Genomic DNA, 19532 nt, shown 5'->3' with positions numbered 1-19532 from the left:
TAAAACCACATAGCTGCATTCCAACATCCTTCTAACATTCTTTGATTTTACAATGTTTCTGTAAATAGTCTTTAAATTTCTTCCAATCTTCTTCTACCAACTCTTCTCCCTGGTCTCGGATTCTGCCAGTCATTTCCGCCAGTTCCATATAGTCCATCAACTTCACCTGCCATTCTTCCCGGGTGGGTAGATCTTGTGTCTTCCAATACTTTGCAAGGAGTATTCTTGCTGCTGTTGTTGCATACATAAAGAAAGTTCTGTCCTTCTTTGGCACCAATTGGCCGACCATGCCCAGGAGAAAGGCCTCTGGTTTCTTCAAGAAGGTGTATTTAAATACCTTTTTCATTTCATTATAAATCATCTCCCAGAATGTCTTAATCCTTGGGCATGTCCACCAAAGATGAAAGAATGTACCTTCAGTCTCTTTACATTTCCAACATTTATTGTCAGGTAAATTATAAATTTTTGCAAGCTTGACTGGTGTCATGTACCACCTGTATATCATTTTCATAATATTCTCTCTTAAGGCATTACATGCCGTAAACTTCATACCTGCGGTCCATAACTGTACCCAGTCAGCAAACATAATGTTGTGTCCCACATCTTGTGCCCATTTTATCATAGCAGATTTCACCATTTCATCCTGAGTATTCCATTTCAACAGCAAGTTATACATTTTTGATAGTATCTTAGTATTGGAATCTAACAATTCTATTTCTAATTTTGATTTTTCCACCTGGAAGCCAATTTTCTTATCCAGATTATAAGCCTCCCTTATTTGATAATAATGAAGCCAATCTCGCACTTTATCTTTTAGTTTCTCAAAGCTCTGCAATTTCAATTTATCTCCTTCTTGTTCCAAAATCTCCCAATATTTCGGCCATTTGGCCTCCATATTGAGCTTTTTCTGAGCCTTCGCTTCCATCAGTGGCAACCACCTTGGGGTTTTACTTTCAAGTAGATCTTTATATCTTATCCAAACATTAAACAGTGCTTTCCTGACAATATGGTTTTTAAATGCTTTATGTGCTTTGACCTTATCATACCACAAATATGCATGCCACCCAAATACATTATTAAAACCTTCTAAATCCAAAATGTCTGTGTTCTCAAGAAGCTGCCATTCTTTCAGCCAGCAAAATGCGGCTGATTCATAATAAAGTTCTAAGGTCTGGCAGGGCAAATCCACCTCTTTCCTTTGCATCAGTTAGTATTTTAAATTTTATTCTGGGCTTCTTGCCCTGCCAGACAAATCTAGAAATATCTCTCTGCCACTTCTCGAAACAATCCATCTTGTCCAAAATTTGCAATGATTGAAACAAAAACAACATTCTTGGCAATACATTCATTTTTATCGCGGCAATTCGGCCTAGCAACGATAACTTCAGATTTGACCATATTTCTAGGTCCTTTTTCACTTCCAGCCAACATTTTTCATAGTTATCCTTAAATAAATTCACATTCTTAGCAGTCATATTAACCCCTAGGTATTTCACTTTCTTAACCAGTGTTAATCCTGTCTCCTTCTGAAACCTCTCTCTCTCAGACACTGTTAGATTTTTCTCTAAAACCTTAGTTTTCATCTTATTCAACTTAAAACCCGCAACCTGACCAAATTCTTGAATCAGTTCAAGAACTCTTTTAGTACTAGATTCTGGCTCCTGTAATGTCAATACTAGATCATCTGCAAATGCTTTCAATTTGTACTGTTTGGCTCTGACTTGTATACCTTTAACCAATTGGTCCCTTCTAATCATATTTAGGAGAACCTCCAGGACTGAAATAAAAAGCAATTGGGAAATTGGGCAACCTTGTCGTGTCCCTTTCTCTATCTTAAATTCCTCCGTCACCACATTGTTAACAATTAGTTTAGCTTTTTGTTCTGAACAAATTGCACCTATACCATTTCCAAAGCCTTGACCAACCCCCATCCCCTGAAGATTTTTCTTCATAAAACTCCAAGAAATGTTGTCAAAAGCTTTCTCCACGTCTACAAATATCAAAACTGTTTTAGTATTAATGTTCACTTGTAATTTTTCTAAGATATAATTATATTTCTCGTATTGTCAGACAAATGTCTGCCCGGGAGAAAGCCTGCTTGGTCTTTATGTATCTCTTCCGCTAGTACTTTTTTTAATCTTTTAGCCAGAATGTCTGCAAAAATTTTGTAATCCACATTAAGCAGAGATATGGGGCGGTAATTCTTTTTAAATAATATTTATTAGAGTTTCAAAGAAGTTACAAAGCTAAAATGAAGAGAGAAAAGAAAAAGAACAAAAAAATACAAAATACAAAATGTATAAAAACAGTTAAAAACAAAACAAAAAAATTGTTTTCCTTCCAGTAGCACCTTAAAGACCAACTAAGTTAGTTCTTGGTATGAGCTTTCGTGCGCATGCACACTTCTTCAGAAGAAGTGTGCATGCACACGAAAGCTCATACCAAGAACTAACTTAATTGGTCTTTAAGGTGCTACTGGAAGGAAAAAAATTTTTTTGTTTTGACTATGGCAGACCAACACGGCTACCTATCTGTAGTTAAAAACAAATCGTTCTTCCCATGTCTTATCTTGAGAGCTTGTAGGGCAGCGGCTGAAGAAGGAACAAAAAGGGTTTTCTTGTGTGAGTTTCTTGTGGCTGATTAGCTGCTTTCTCTGTGCAAAGGTCAGAGGGGGCAGGGCTTCTGTTGAGGTAGGTGATTAGCTGTGGGAGGAGCTTGTCAGAGCTTGTAGGGCAGCGGCTGAAGAAGGAACAAAAAGGGTTTTCTTGTGTGAGTTTCTTGTGGCTGATTAGCTGCTTTCTCTGTGCAAAGGTCAGAGGGGGCAGGGCTTCTGTTGAGGTAGGTGATTAGCTGTGGGAGGAGCTTGTCAGAGCTTGTAGGGCAGCGGCGCGCGCCTAGCGGCGTGCGCAGTTTGATCCAACTTTTAGATTTAGGGGAGCTAGTCTCAAACGTTTGTTGGGGGAGATATAGGTTTATTTGGGGGGATTTATTTGTCCTGTCTTCACGCTTTTTATGATGGAGGACCGCTGTAGTCACCCCCAATGACACCTTCTCAAGATGGAGGGTGAGGGAACAGCTGCAGTCGCCTGTGGTTCCTGCGCAATGTTTGCCATCTTGCCAAAGGTTGCAGGCAGCTTTACATGCAGCAATTGCATGTTGATTGCCCTCTTAAAAGACAAAGTCCAGCAACTGGAGGAACGTGTAGCTACGCTCCAAAGAATTAGAGAGCTGGAGCTCTTCTTGGAAGCAACAGAGCACACCGTCTCCACCAAGGAGGAGACAGGGGACTCCCCAGAGAAGGAGGCTAGTTCACCAACACAGGAGCCAGATATATGGAGAAACGTGACTCAAAGAAGTAGGAGGCCCAGGGTTCGCTCTGATTGTTTAGAAATACGCAATCGCTTTGAGGTCCTTTCCCCTAGCATGGAAGACGAAGAGCAGACTCCATTTGAGGATCTCTCCCTCATTACAGTCGATCAGGTATATGAAGACGAGCAGCAAAGGCAGTCCTCAGGGAATGTGCAGGCGACCTTGGAACGGACAGCTCACGGAAGAACCCCGACCAGACCTAAGAGGAGGCGTGTAGTGGTGATAGGGGATTCCCTACTGAGGGGAACAGAAGCAGTGATCTGTGGGCCTGACAAGATGTCTCGGGAAGTGTGCTGTCTCCCCGGGGCTAAGATCCAAGATGTAACTGAACGACTGCAAGGAATCATAAAACCCACTGACAAATACCCCTTCCTCTTGGTTCATGTGGGAACCAATGACACTGCAAGCAATAGCCTCCAGAAGATCAAAAGAGATTACGAGGCTCTGGGCAGGAAACTGAAGCAATTAAATGCACAAATTGTCATCTCATCTGTCCTCCCAGTTGAACGACGTGGCCCAGGGAGAGAGGGAAAAATAGTGGAAGTGAACAACTGGCTTCGCAAATGGTGTAAACAGGAACGGTTTGGATTCTTAGATCACGGAATGCAGTTTCTTGAAGATGGACTTCTGGCAAGCGATGGGCTGCACCTCACAACCGTTGGGAGGAATGTTTTTGCAAAAAATCTCAGAAACCTCATCAGGAGGGCTTTAAACTGACTAATGTGGGGGAGGGAGACAGTGCTCCTGAAGGTAGGAGTCTATCAATTGATGAAGATGATCATCCAAATGGCATAGACCGAATGGAGCAAACAGCACGCAGACCTAGTGGTGGGACGAAAAAATCCTTAAATAAGAGACACGGGGGAATGATTAATGGACTTCAATGTCTGTACACTAATGCGCAAAGTATGGGAAATAAACAAGATGAACTTGAGCTATTGGTACAGCAAACTAAATATGACATAATAGGAATCACTGAAACCTGGTGGGATAAGTCCCACGATTGGAATGTAATAATGGAGGGATACAATCTATTTCAGAGAAACAGACCAGACAAGAAAGGAGGAGGAGTGGCGTTATATGTCAGGGATGTGTATACCTGTGAAGAGATCCAAGATTTAGAACCTCAAAGCCAAAGTGAGAGCATTTGGGTCAAAATTAAGGGAGAGAAGAATAACAGTGACCTCATTGTGGGAGTTTACTATAGATCCCCAAGCCAAACGGAGGACATAGATGATGCCTTCCTGGAACAGATGGCCAAGCATGCAAAAGGAAGGGAGATAGTAGTAATGGGGGACTTCAATTACCCGGATATTTGTTGGATGTCAAACTCAGCCAAGAGCATAAGGTCAAACAGATTCCTCACTGGCCTTGCAGACAACTTCATTGTCCAGAAAGTGGGAGAAGCAACAAGAGGAACAGCCATTTTAGATCTGGTCCTAACCAATGTTGATGACCTGGTTAGTGGGGTAGAAGTGGAAGGATCATTAGGCGCGAGTGATCATGCTCTTCTGAAGTTTACTATACAGCGGAAAGGAGCAGCCAAGCATACTAGGACTCAATTTCTTGACTTTAAGAAAGCCGACTTCATAAAACTTAGGGAAGTGCTTGGTGTGATCCCATGGACAGTAATACTAAAAGGAAAGGGAGTTCATGATGGCTGGGAGTTTGTTAAGAGGGAGATAGTAAAAGCACAACTTCAGACAATACCAATGAGACGGAAACATGGAAGGTGCCTAAAGAAGCCAGGGTGGCTATCTAAAGAACTTTTAACTGAGTTAAGATTAAAAAAGGATGTGTACAAAAAATGGAAAAGGGGGGAAACCACCAAAGAGGAATTCAAACAAATAGCCAGCACGTGTAGACACAAAGTCAGAAAAGCTAAAGCACAGAATGAACTCAGGCTTGCTAGAGAGGTTAAAAGCAACAAAAAAGGCTTTTATGGGTATGTTCGTAGCAAAAGGAAGAACAAAGAAACAGTGGGGTCACTCAGAGGAGAAGATGGTGAAATGCAAACAGGGGACACAGAAAGGGCTGAACTCCTCAATGCCTTCTTTGCCTCAGTCTTCTCCGATAAAGAAAACAATGCCCGACCTGAAGAATTTGGAGCAAATGATTCAGCAGAGGAAACACAGCCCAGAATAACTAAGGAGATAGTACAAGAATACTTGGCTAGTCTAGATGTATTCAAGTCTCCAGGGCCAGATGAACTGCATCCAAGAGTATTAAAAGAACTGGCAGATGTGATTTCAGAACCACTGGCAGTCATCTTTGAGAATTCCTGGAGAACAGGCGAAGTCCCGGCAGACTGGAGGAGGGCAAATGTTGTCCCTATTTTCAAAAAGGGGAAAAGAGAGGACCCAAATAATTACCGCCCAGTCAGTCTGACATCAATACCAGGGAAGATTCTGGAGCAGATCATTAAGCAAACAGTCTGTGAGCACCTAGAAAGGAATGCTGTGATCACCAATAGTCAGCATGGATTTCTGAAAAATAAGTCATGTCAGACTAACCTGATCTCATTTTTTGACAGAATTACAAGCCTGGTAGATGAAGGGAACGCAGTGGATGTAGCCTACCTTGATTTCAGCAAGGCATTTGACAAGGTGCCCCATGATATTCTTGTAAAGAAGCTGGTAAAATGCGGTCTTGACTATGCTACCACTCAGTGGATTTGTAACTGGCTGACTGACCGAACCCAAAGGGTGCTCATCAATGGTACCTCTTCATCCTGGAGAAGAGTGACTAGTGGGGTGCCACAGGGTTCTGTCTTGGGCCCGGTCTTATTCAACATCTTTATCAACGACTTGGATGATGGACTTAAGGGCATCCTGATCAAATTTGCAGATGACACCAAACTGGGAGGGGTGGCTAACACCCCAGAGGACAGGATCACACTTCAAAACGACCTTGACAGATTAGAGAACTGGGCCAAAACAAACAAGATGAATTTTAACAGGGAGAAATGTAAAGTATTGCACTTGGGCAAAAAAAATGAGAGGCACAAATACAAGATGGGTGACACCTGGCTTGAGAGCAGTACATGTGAAAAGGATCTAGGAGTCTTGGTTGACCACAAACTTGACATGAGCCAACAGTGTGACGCGGCAGCTAAAAAAGCCAATGCAATTCTGGGCTGCATCAATAGGAGTATAGCATCTAGATCAAGGGAAGTAATAGTGCCACTGTATTCTGCTCTGGTCAGACCTCACCTGGAGTACTGTGTCCAGTTCTGGGCACCACAGTTCAAGAAGGACATTGACAAACTGGAACGTGTCCAGAGGAGGGCAACCAAAATGGTCAAAGGCCTGGAAACGATGCCTTATGAGGAACGGCTAAGGGAGCTGGGCATGTTTAGCCTGGAGAAGAGGAGGTTAAGGGGTGATATGATAGCCATGTTCAAATATATAAAAGGATGTCACATAGAGGAGGGAGAAAGGTTGTTTTCTGCTGCTCCAGAGAAGCGGACACGGAGCAATGGATCCAAACTACAAGAAAGAAGATTCCACCTAAACATTAGGAAGAACTTCCTGACAGTAAGAGCTGTTTGACAGTGGAATTTGCTGCCAAGGAGTGTGGTGGAGTCTCCTTCTTTGGAGGTCTTTAAGCAGAGGCTTGACAACCATGTGTCAGGAGTGCTCTGATGGTGTTTCCTGCTTGGCAGGAGGTTGGACTCGATGGCCCTTGTGGTCTCTTCCAACTCTATGATTCTGTGATTCTGTGATTATCTTTCATTTGCTTGTTTCCCTGACCTCCTCACACCTCCCTTTTTTGTATTCTAGTTCAATAGTTGTTTCAGCAAGTCCTTACCCTTTTTGCTTTTATCTTGATATTTTATCATTATATATTATAACCTTACGTTTTCACATGTTAACAATCCATTTTTACGTACCCCTTAATAACATTATTGCTAAAACCACATAACTTCATTCCAGCATCCCTCTAACATTCCTTAATTTTACAGTGTTTCTGTAAATAGTCCTTAAATTTCTTCCAATCTTCTTCTACCGACTCTTCTCCCTGGTCTCGGATTCTTTTTAAATAATATTTATTAGATATGGGGCGGTAATTCTTAAGTTGTGTCTTCTCGGACTCAGTTTTCGGTATAAGTGTAACATAAGCTTCCTTCCACGACTGGTGCTTCCCCCCCCCCCCCCAAAATTCCATTGCAAACTTCCTTTAGTGGTTGAATTAACCAATCTTTCAAAGATCTATAATATTTTGAAGTTAAGCCATCCGGTCCTGGAGATTTACCCAGTTGCATATTCTGGATGGCACCTTCTACCTCCTGTTCCGTTATTCTATAGCTCAACATTAGCTTATTTTCTTGAGAGATTTTTTGTAGACCATTTGTTTTCAAAAATTGGTCTATATCAATCTCTTTCTGTGGCCCTTGTGTATAGTTGTTTAAAGTATCTCTGGAAACATTTTCTGATCTCCACTGGATTCTGTATATTCTTTCCTTCCACTTCCAAATTTGTAATGGTGTTAAGTTTTTGTCTTTTTTTCATCTGCCAGGCTAGCAGTTTCCCACATTTATTAGCCGATTCAAATGTCTTTTGTCTCATCTGTTTGATTTTCCATTCTATTTCCTGATTTATCATTTTCATATATTGTACTTGATATAGCTTTATTTCTCTCAGAATCTCTTAAGTGACATGGCGATTGCATGGTTTTCCTTAATTCAAGACTACTGAAAGACAAGATATTGCAAAAAAGAAAGTTGATAATTGACGGGAGAAATATTCTAATCTACAAAACGTCTGTTGAAAAAGAGACAAAGATACAAGACTCTGACAGAGGTGTTGAAGACAAATGAAATTTGATACAAGCGGGAATTTCCCGAAGGTATTTCCTTCACCTACAAAGACAGAAGAAAGACCATTAGATCCCCAGAGGAATTAGGAAATTTTTGGCGGAAATACAAAAGAGACCTGGGACGGGGTACAGCTTGAGAAAGAGAAGGGACTTCCGGTTGGCTGTGCAATTAATGGCAGATGGGAGCTCTTTGAAGTTTGGGGTGACTGCGAGAGCATCGTGGAACCCCGAAAAAAACTCACAGCGTTCTGAGGACCTGGTGTTCTGACAGGTACCCAAGAGCCCCAAGAGCAAGTGGGGTTGGAGATGTGGGTACTGTGGAATCTACTCGCTTGCTTCATTGTGCGAAGCTCCAGAGTCCGGCGATGGTAAGCGACCAATTTCTCTGACCAAATTTCAGGATTGGACAATTGTGAGTAAAAAAAGGATTTAAAATTTGGACAATCAATTGGATCGGAAGGGATTTAAATTACGGAAGTCGATCCCTTTCTGCTGAAGTAAAAGTTCAAGCGGTTACTGCAGACCGAAGCCGCAAATTTAAAAGACTTGTTAAAACTTCCAAGGAAACTTTTTAAACCCTGCTTTCTGCAGGGGAAAGGGGGGAGAATTTGACTGAATTGAGAGTCCTGAAAAAGGTAAATTTGACTATGGGAAAGTCTCTTCTTGGAAGCGGACCACCATGATTGCGTCACAAAGGGAGTGGAAACATTCAACTTTCATTCTCCTCTTTGGGGATTACATGGTAACTGCTGCTGTCTGAGCTCGCTAAAATAGCACACAGTGTTTCTTTTACCCTCAAACTGGATACAAGTGTTTGAGCTTATTGTGGTGGTTTTAAAAAAAGAATAAGCAGAGTAAAAAGAACAGGACTTTGAAAGGGGGGAGCTGCTGAGCTGCCTGCTGCTGCCTGCATACTAAAAATTTTGTGGACTCTGACTGGGTGACTTGACCTTGACACTTTGGAATAGTTACGGCTAATGGGGTAGATAAACCTGAGAAAAGCCAAGTTAAAGACAAAAGAGGCTCCAAAGACCAACTTTTGAAGAGTCAGTGATGCATATGTTAACAGAAATAAGAACAGATGTTAAAGGAACCCAGCAGAATGTACAGAAGCTAAAACAAGAATTTACAGATTTGAAATCAGGTTTTCAAGAGGTCAGGGAAGTTGCTGGTCATGAAAAAAAGACTGATGGAATTGGAAACAGTGAGAGTACTTGATGTGGAGAGGACCCAACAGGAGGCGCTTAATGCAATTGCCTTCTTACAGATGAAGGAGCGTGAGAACCAACTGGGAGTGAGAGGCACACCTCAATTGGAACAAGATAATCTTAAGGATTGGCTAATTGAGGAGTTTGCAGCCTGCTGGGATCTGGAAAAAGACGAGTAAAGTCCCTGGATTGAGATGGCCTATAGGTTTGGCCTAAGAAAGATTCAAAAGTGGTATATGACTGTATACTGGTTTTCAAGACAAAGGAACAGAGAGACAGGATTTTGAGCCTACATTACAAAAAAAGTCTGAAAATAAAAGACAAGAAATTAGAATTGAGAAAGGAACCAGGCAAGGGTGCCCAATTTGCTTTTTATTTCAGTCCTGGAGGTTTTGTGAAATATGCTAAGAAAAGAGGAGGAGGTTAAAGGAATAAAAGAAGGCTCTAAACAATCTAAGTTAAAAGCCTTTGCTGATGATCTGGTGTTAACTTTAGAAGACCCAGACTCCAGTGCAGTGAAAGCACTGGAGCTGATTCAGGAGTTCGGACAAGTAGCAGCATTCAAGTTAAATAAGAGCAAAACCAAAGTGTTGGGGGGGGGGGATTTAGATAATGGGGAGAGAAAAATCCTGGAAAACAGGCCTTGTTTTTGTGCAGAAAGTGAAATATTTGGGTGTGAATTTATCAGTGAAAAATTTGAATTTATATAAAGATAATTATGAGAAACTGGAATGAAATTAAGAGAGAACTTGAGATCTGGTCAAATTTAAAATTGTCATTAATGGGCCGAATATCGGTGGTTAAGATGAACGTATTGCCAAAGATGTTTTTATTCCAAGCTTTACCAATTATTGACAATGTTAGACGTTTTAAAGAATGGCAGAAAGCATTGTCTAAATTAATCTGGCAGGGGGGAAAACCCCAGAATTAAATATCAAATATTAACAGATGCAAAAGAGAGAGGGGGATTTTCCCTGCCAGATTTCAAGATTTATTTTGAGGCAGCAGCTTTCTGCTGGATTAAGGAATGGATTCAAATAGATAATGCTGATGTGTTAGATTTGGAAGGATTTGACGATGTATTTGGTTGGCATGCATACTTATGGGATGACAAGATATTGGCTCATAAAGGTTTTAAACACCATGTAATTGGAAAATCTTTATATAATGTATGGATAAGATATAAAGCTCTCTTGGAAAGGAAAACACCCAGATGGTTTTCACCAACGGAAGCAAACGCACAGAAAAAGTTGAATATGGAGAGTAAATGGTTGAAATATGCTGATTTACTAGTGGAAGATAACGAAGAATTTAAATTAAGACCATTTGATCAAATTAAAGATAAATTGGATGGATGGTTACAATATTATCAGATTAATGAATTATATAAACGTGATAAGAAAAATGGTTTTGCAACAGAAAAATCCAAATTGGAAACGGAATTGTTAGATACCAATGTTAAAAATCTCTCTAAAATGTATAATTTGTTGTTCGAATGGCGTACAAAGGACGAAAAAGTTAAATCTGTGATGATAGATTGGGCAAGAGATGTTGGACACAATATAATGTTGGCAGATTGGGAAAGACTGTGGAAGAAAGGGGTTAAGTTTACTGCATGTACTGTATTAAAAGAATATATTATGAAAATGCTGTATAGATGGTACTTAACCCTAATGAAATTAGCAAAGATGTATCATACAAATGATAACTTGTGTTGGCAATGCAAAGAAAAAGAAGGTACTTTCTATCCTATGTGGTGGACGTGTCCTAAGGTGAAAGACTTCTGGGAAAAGATATATAATGAATTGAAAAAAATGAAAAAAAAATCATTAAAAAACCAGAAGCCTTTCTACTTGGAATAATAGGACTGGAATTGCCAAAAAAAGATGTTAGACTGTTTTTGTATGCCACTACAGTGGCAAGACTTTTATTAGCCAAAAATTGGAAATCGCAAGAGATACCAACAATAGAAGAATGGCAGATGAAGATGTTGGACTTTTTGGAGCTGGCCGACCTGACTGGAAGAATCCATGACCAGAAAGGAGACACAAGAGGACTGGAAGAAATTTAAAGACTATTTAGCTAAATATTGTAATAAAAGATAAAGAGAAATTTCTTGGAAGTAATAATTAGGGTTAGGGGTAGAATAAGAATATGTTGTTAATAAACATTAAGGATTAGAATACTAATAAAGGAGAAGTTAGTAAATGAAAGAAGTTAATATTATTAGAAATAAGAATTTGGAGAACTGCTAAACTGGTGATATAATGAAATTCAGGTAGAGGGGATTCAAGGAAGTCAGTTATCAATGAAATGAAATTAGGATTTGGAAGTAGAAATTCTTCTTTATGAGTTTTTCTTTGTTTTTGTATATTGTATATTTTTGTAGTTTGTATATTTCTTGTTTCTTTTTTATGTGATAAATGTGAAAACCAATACAAAATATTTGGGGGGGGGGGAGAAAGAGAAGAAAGAGAACAAGGACAGGAAAGTCCAGGAGGATAATAAAAGAAGCAGAGTTTCCCACAACTATATTATTGTACTTAAGTGCAGTTCCATATTTGATGTTGATATTTGACTTTGTGTTTAATAAAAATTCATGAATTTGAACATTATATCGTGGAACATCAATGGTTTGAACAATAAGGTAAAAAGGAATAAAAGTGAGCGTATCTTAAGAAAGAAAAATTGGGATGTCATTGGTCTCCAGGAAACACATATAGCAAAGAAACATGACAGAGTTTTGATAGATAAGAAATTAGGAACAGAATACATAGCTTCAGATGTTTCCAAAAAGAGAGGAATAGTTTATATACATATATATATATATACACACACCAAAAGATAGATGCAAAAATCCTACCTAAAGATGATGAGGGAAGAATATTAGGAATACAATTGACAAAAGGCAGAGAAGAAATGATTTTGGTGAGGGTATACGCAGGGCCGTCTTAAGCATATCTGGCGCCATGGTGCAAAGATCCCTCCGGCGCCCCTCCCCCCGTTCCCCAGAGTTCATGACCTTTTTTAAGGGGGAGGGAACCCCAAAGTTGTTGACTTTTTAAGGAAAGGTTCTCCCTTTTTTTAGGGAGCTGACACCACACTTATACATTATCTCTAGGAAAAGAAAACAGGAAACAAACAAACTTTTTTAGTTGCTCATTAACAATGCACAAATATACAACACCTCCACATCCCCCCCAGTTTTCTTAAGACAAATTGTCTTATTGTATAACACCTTGTTTTTAGCAATGTTGATTTCTTTTTAAATTCAGATCTTTTTTAAAAAAACCAAACCCTAAATGACTGCAAAAATTAAAATCCATCCAAGAGGCTCACAGCAGAGCCAGAAATTATAGATAAAGCCTAAATCTGGAGAACATACAGGAAGGGGTTCCCCCCCCTTAACCTGGTTCGTGTGTTCATGTATGCATGTGTAAAAGAGAAAGAAATCTATAAGCAAGGGATGCTATGCAGCAAGAACTAGCTAATGTGATCTGCACAGAAAACAACAGTACTTTCCTCTATGTTTCCCATAACAATCCTCCCTTCGTCCCCTGGGCAGCCATTCAAGTCTGGCAGCTGCTGTTGCTCGCTTGTTGGCTCCAGCCTGACAAATACAGATAAGTGAACAAACTTTGTTGCCTTACATTCTTGATTAAATTATCTTTCCATTGATAAATAATTTCACGATATTATTAATAATACTTTTATTGTCATTGTACAACCAGTGTACAATGAAATTGAACGAGCCTCCCTCCCAAAGAAGTGGTGTTATGAGCCACCAAACCTCTGAAATACACCTTCCCTCAAAAGGCTTTCACAATTTTGGCCACTACAGTATATCAAACAAAACAACATTCAACAACCATCAGAATCTAATAATAAATACGTTGGTTAATGACAAACCACAAAGGTAACGAACACACACCCAACTTCCTTCAGTTCTTCATTTGTTCCTGAGGCTCAAATCTCTTTTTGCCTCCATTGCAGATTGTGATGATTTGCAGATCGAGAACAAACATGAACACGACAAAATCCCCAGAGAGGAGAAGTCACGTAAGAATTTGGAGTGTGGAGAGAGCTCCCATTCCAGTTCCCAACAAAGAAATCTCAATGGAAAGAAACACTATCAGTGCATGGAATGTGGAAAGAGCTTCAGTCAGAACTCGTCTCTCACTTCCCATCAAAGAATTCATACAGGGGAGAAACCCTATCAGTGTGTGGAATGCGGAAAGAGCTTCAGTCAGAACTCCTCTGTCACTTCCCATCAAAGAACCCATACAGGGGAGAAACCCTTTCAGTGCATGGAATGTGGAAAGAGCTTCAGACAGAGCTCTGATCTCAATTCCCATCAAGAAACTCATACTGGGGAGAAACCCTTTCAGTGCATGGAATGTGGAAGGAGCTTCAGGAAGAGCTCCCATCTCACTTCTCATCAAAGACTTCATACAGGGGAGAAACCCTATCAGTGCGTGGAATGTGGAAAGAGCTTCAGTCACAGCCAAAGTCTGACTTCCCATCAAAGAATTCATACAGGGGAGAAACCCTATCAGTGTGTGGAATGTGGAAAGAGCTTCAGTCACAGCCACTATCTCACTTCCCATCAAAGAATTCATACAGGGGAGAAACCCTATCAGTGTGTGGAATGTGGAAAGAGCTTCAGTCAGAGCTCCTCTCTCACTTCCCATCACAGAATTCATACAGGGGAGAAACCCTATCAGTGTGTGGAATGTGGAAAGAGCTTCAGTATGAAGGCCTCTCTCACTTCCCATCAAAGAATTCATACAGGGGAGAAACCCTTTCAGTGCGTGGAATGTGGAAAGAGCTACAGGAAGAGCTCCCATCTCACTTCTCATCAAAGACTTCATACAGGGGAGAAACCCTATCAGTGTGTGGAATGCGGAAAGAGCTTCAGTCAGAGCCACTATCTCACTTCCCATCAAAGAATTCATACAGGGGAGAAACCTTATGAGTGCATGGAATGTGAAAAGAGCTTCAGTAGGAGTCCTATCTCACTTCCCATAAAAGAATTCATACAGGGGAGAAACCCTATCAGTCCTTTGAATGTGGAAAGAGCTTCAGTCAGAGTAATGATCTTACTTCCCATCAAAGAATTCATACAGGGGAGAAACCCTATCAGTGTGCAGAATGTGGAAAGAGCTTCAGTCACAGCCACTATCTCACTTCCCATCAAAGAACCCATACAGGGGAGAAACCCTGTCAGTGTGTGGAATGTGGAAAGAGCTTTAGTCGGAGCTACTCTCTCACTTGCCATCAAAGAGTTCATACAGGGGAGAAACCTTATGAGTGCATGGAATGTGAAAAGAGCTTCAGTAGGAGTCCTATCTCAATTCCCATAAAAAAATTCATACAGGGGAAAAACCCTATCAGTGCATGGAATGTGGAAAGAGCTTCAGTCAGAGTAATGATCTTACTTCCCATCAAAGAATTCATACAGGGGAGAAACCCTATCAGTGTGCAGAATGTGGAAAGAGCTTCAGTCACAGCCACTATCTCACTTCCCATCAAAGAACCCATACAGGGGAGAAACCCTGTCAGTGTGTGGAATGTGGAAAGAGCTTTAGTCGGAGCTACTCTCTCACTTGCCATCAAAGAGTTCATACTGGGGAGACATCCTTCATTATGTAGCTTTAGGAGACAAGGAAATCTGCACTTTTTAAAAATGTGGTGAGAAGAGGGTTACATATGTGTATTTTGTGTTTTTATATTGTGTTTTTGTTTTATGTTGTAACCGTCCTGACAGGTGGCAACAGGAGTCAATCTTTAGAGGCTGAGGGTTTTTTGCCCCCCCCAATAAAACATTTGAGGGGGCCACCACCCAAGTTAGTAGGCATTGCCATTCTAATGGCCTGCATGCATCATGTGTTTGATTGTGCAAGGCAGACCTTACCTGACCCACCACCAATATTTTATTCAATTCAGCACCACTGGGTCGAGTATTATACAAATTAAATAAAGACATAAATCGCCCTCCTTTGCACATGTTCCAGCTTGTCAATATCCTTATTTATAATCACTTTTAAAATTTATGTGCCCTTCGTCTGAAGATTTCACAATATAAACATACAGGATGAAAGCATGGATTTCTCAAAAACAAGTCCAGCCAGAGAAATCTCTCCTCCCCTTTTTTGGATGGAGTTACAAACTTTGTTGATCAGGGAACAGCCGCGGAAATAGTGCATCTTGATTTCAGTAAGGTTTTTGACAAAGTCCCCCATGATATTTCTGTGAGCCGGTAAAATGTGGGCTGAATGAGGAAACTGTTAGGTGGATTTGACTGACCGAACCCAAACAGTCCTCCTTCATGGTTCCTCATCATCCTGGGGTGCTGCAGGGTTCTGTCCTGGGCTTGTTGTTCAACGTCTTTATAAATGACTTGGATGAAGAAACTGAGGGGGTGCCCATCACATTTGCAGATGACACTAAATGGGGAGCGGAGGCCAATGTCACAGAAGGCCGAATCCGATCAAGGGCAGGAATAGTACCACTTTATTCTGCCTTGGTCAGACCCCACCTTGAATACTGTGTTCAATTCTGGGCACCACAAGTTAAGTATCTTAAATATTGGTTGCCTGGAGAAATCAAGAAGGTGGGGGACACAATCCGTATTCCTTTTATAACATGTGGCCAATGTTTATTAAATACATGTATTGTTAAGACTGTTGTAGGAATCCACCCAGCACTCAGTAATTTTTAATAAACATTAGATGTGGGACGTGTAAGCACTAACCCCCACCCCACCCCGATCTCTCAGAGTGAAAATACCTCTGTGGGCGGGATCGGCTAATAGGATAGCTTGAAGAACTGGGTCAATCACTGGCGCTGTATGTATATATAGAGAACCATTGTATATATATGGATAATCAGTTGTGACGGCAGTGAGACACGCAAGAGTGCAGTTCATTTATAAAGTTGGTTTTATTCCAAGAAAAGAACAGATTACCAGGAGCTCCTCTCCCGCGAGCTGGTCGCCATTACGATGATGACTCAACTAAGTTCTCAGTGTCACGTTTCATCCTACAAACGCAACATGGGAGGAAACTTAAATGAAATCCCGGGACATTCCAGGGATAGATTTTGTCTGGGGACAGTTGCGTGAATCTGGGGACTGTCCCCGGGAAACGGGGACGTCTGTTAACCACACTCTAGTCCAACCCCCTGCGTTGAAGGAATCTCAGCTCTGAATGTCAGCTCCCAAGGCCTTGGGGGCCCTTGGCTGGGTTTCCCCAGCTACTCTGGGCAGCTCCCAAACAGAACACTCAAAACAGAATAAAACATTGAAAACTTCCCTAAACAGGGCTGCCTTCAGATGTCTTATAAACGTCAGATAGTTGTTTATCTCTTTGACATCTGGTGGGAGGGTGTTCCACAGGGTGGGTGTCGCTACCAAGAAGGCCCTCTGCCTGCTTCTCTATAACTTTGCTTCTCGCAGTGGGGTAACTGCCAGAAGGCCCTCTGAGCAGGACCTCAGTGTCCAGGCTGAACGATGGGGGTGGAGACGCTCCTTCAGGTATACTGGGCTGTTGAGGGCTTTAAAGGTCAGCACCAACACACTGAATTGTGCTTGGAAACGTCCTGGGAGCCAATGTAGGTCTTTCAGGACTGGCGTTATATGGTCCTGGCAGCCGCTCCCAGTCACCAGTCTAGCTGCTGGATTCTGGATTAGTTGTAGTTTCTGGGTCACCTTCCAAGGTAGCCCCACGTAGAGTGCATTGCAATAGTCCCAGCGGGAGATAACTAGAGCATGCACCACTCTGGCGAGACAGTCCGTGGGCAGGGAGGGTCTCAGCCTGCGGACCAAACGGAGCTGGTAGACAGCTGCCCTGGACACAGAATTAACCTTCACCTCCATGGACAGCTGTGAGTCCAAATTGACTCCCAGGCTGTGTACCTGGTCTTTTAGGGGCTGTTAACCCATTCAGGACCAGGGAGTCCCCCTACCTGCCCGTCCCCCCAAAACAGGACTTCTGTCTTGTCGGGATTCAGCCTCAGTCTGTTAGCCACCATCCATAGCGATCCATAGCTGCCATCCATAGATGACGGCATCATGATCCTGGCAGTTTTCTGCTCAATTCCTTTGCTAAGGACCCTTAGTGTGATGTTTGCCTCTTTTGCAGCCGCCACATGCCGGGTCTTGACATCCTGATGCAGACAGAGGCTGGCTAAGATTATGAGATGAAAAATAATTCTTTTTTTGGGGGGGTGTCCTCATCTCTGGCCTGGTTTGGCAGGCCCACTTTGGCTAGGGGAATCCTGGACTGGCAGTGGCTCTGTCGCAGGAACCCCCCCTCCCAAATCATTCAGTTTGTGCAAACTTGACACACACACACACTCACACACTACATACGCTACGCTTCTGTTATAAATTTATAGAAAATCAACCATACATTGGATCTGCACCGTTCCACTTTTATTTTACTCCTTGAAGGAAGGACTACAAAATGGGGAAGGTTTGATACAGGGCAGCCATAATCCCTTGAGCATACCAGCACATCCACAGGAGCCCTGCCCAGTTGATATGCCAACCCTGATGGTCCTAGACAGAAGACCATCAATGTCACAAAGAACTTGCATATGGGAGTGGATTCAGCACGGACTGGAACAAAGGACAATGATCAGATCTTCCCTCTGGGGGCAGGAAACTGCAAACTCCCCTCTGTCACCTGGAAGGTACTCATGGGGAGGGGGAAAGGGGGAACCAGCCAGGTGACAGGACGCTCAGGTTACCACCACAACCCCTCCTTTCTGTGATGTAGTTGTGATGTAGTCTTAGGGGTGTAGTTTGGGATATTAGTAACTAATAAAAGTTGGGGTCTTCTTTTGTTCTGGACTTCCACTTTGCTTCATCTTGTTGCAGGTGGGAGTCCTGTCGCGACGGTATCCAATAAAGGCCAAGCCTACAGGCTGCTGTTTTGCTCCAAGTTATCCTGGTTGGTGTCTTTGTTTTTGTCCAAGGGAGCCCTCGGATTTCTCCGTTAACAGCTCTCAATGGCCAGCAGGCTCAGTGGTTAGAGGCATCCAGATGGGACTCTTGCTGGCCTTCTGCCACTTTGGAACAAGTCTCCACATGAGGCAGTTTGGGGGGAGAGAGAGTCAGAGGGGTTGGAGGGAGGGAGAAGGGGCTCTGATCTGAGTGGATCCTCCGCTCTGAGGAGAATATCTATGGAGCCAGAGGAAGGAGCCTCACAGCTGAGATGGGGAGACCATGTTGAGGGTCTGAAGGGAGTATTCAGATGGGAGCGAAGCTGGAGGGAGAAGCTGTGGGAAGACTCTCTTCTTCTTCTGGGGTCTCCTTCCAGTCAGGAGGAGAGAGATCTGCTAGGAAAAGGAGATTCCCAAGTCCGTGGCAAGGGCTGAGAGGATCCCCTGGGTCTGGCATACAAAGGAAAATACCTCAGGGGAACCGAGGAAAAGTGGCCCCTCGCTGTGAAGGAAGCTGGGCTGTGTCAAAAGTACCTCACGGAAAGACCCCTCATAACTAAGGGAGGGGATGAGAGAGAAGCCGCAGAAAAGGAGTTCAGCCTTTCACTATCTATTGTGTGTTACAGAAATTACTGAGGGGGGGCACATCTTTAAAGTTAAATATTATATTTAAGCATCATCGGGGGGGTGTGGCTAATGGTATTTGTTGTCCAGAGGGAACCACGTTTCAGAAAGCCAAAGCATTGCAATAAATCAGTCTGAAAAGATAGTTCCCCCCCTTCCCATTTATTGCTTCATTAAAAGCATTACTATAATGTGCTTAAAAAATAATTACACAAATATAGAAGGAAAACCTAAAATATTCTATCCCATTTTTTCTGCATTCTTTATTGCATTCTTAAATCTCTCTGTATAGTGATGTGTCTTCCCCAAAATTAAGATGAAAAGACATGAAGATGACATTGGCCCTGTTACAGAAATGACGGGGGGGGGCGCACATCTTTAAAGTTAGATATTACAAATATTATGCCTGAATATATCCTTTCAACTTTGACAGCTCAGGGAAGTCACCTAGCTTTAAAAATAATATAAAATCATCTCCTTCCCCAGTTCCCCCCATTCCAAAGCTATTTTCCCCTTGCAAAAGGACTCCAGGAAGTTCTCAAAGGTGGCAATTGCTGGGCTCAATGT

General features: G+C 42.0%; 2 protein-coding genes and 1 pseudogene across 6 annotated transcripts in view; 2 read left to right on the top strand and 1 right to left on the bottom strand.

Annotated features, from left to right (window-relative positions):
- The window catches only part of LOC128412185 (zinc finger protein 420-like), a 56088-nt pseudogene extending 40075 nt beyond the window's left edge, over positions 1–16013 (top strand).
- LOC128412017 (zinc finger protein 420-like) overlaps positions 1–19532 on the bottom strand; it is a 983187-nt gene that overhangs the window by 700719 nt on the left and 262936 nt on the right. The gene's annotated exons all lie outside the window — the stretch shown is intronic.
- The window catches only part of LOC128412029 (zinc finger protein 91-like), a 78353-nt gene that overhangs the window by 26876 nt on the left and 31945 nt on the right, over positions 1–19532 (top strand). The window lies entirely within an intron of this gene.

This window comes from Podarcis raffonei, chromosome 4 (assembly GCF_027172205.1).
Source record: "Podarcis raffonei isolate rPodRaf1 chromosome 4, rPodRaf1.pri, whole genome shotgun sequence".
NCBI classification, from domain to species: Eukaryota; Metazoa; Chordata; class Lepidosauria; order Squamata; family Lacertidae; genus Podarcis; species Podarcis raffonei.
This window is presented reverse-complemented; position numbering and strand designations above follow the sequence as displayed.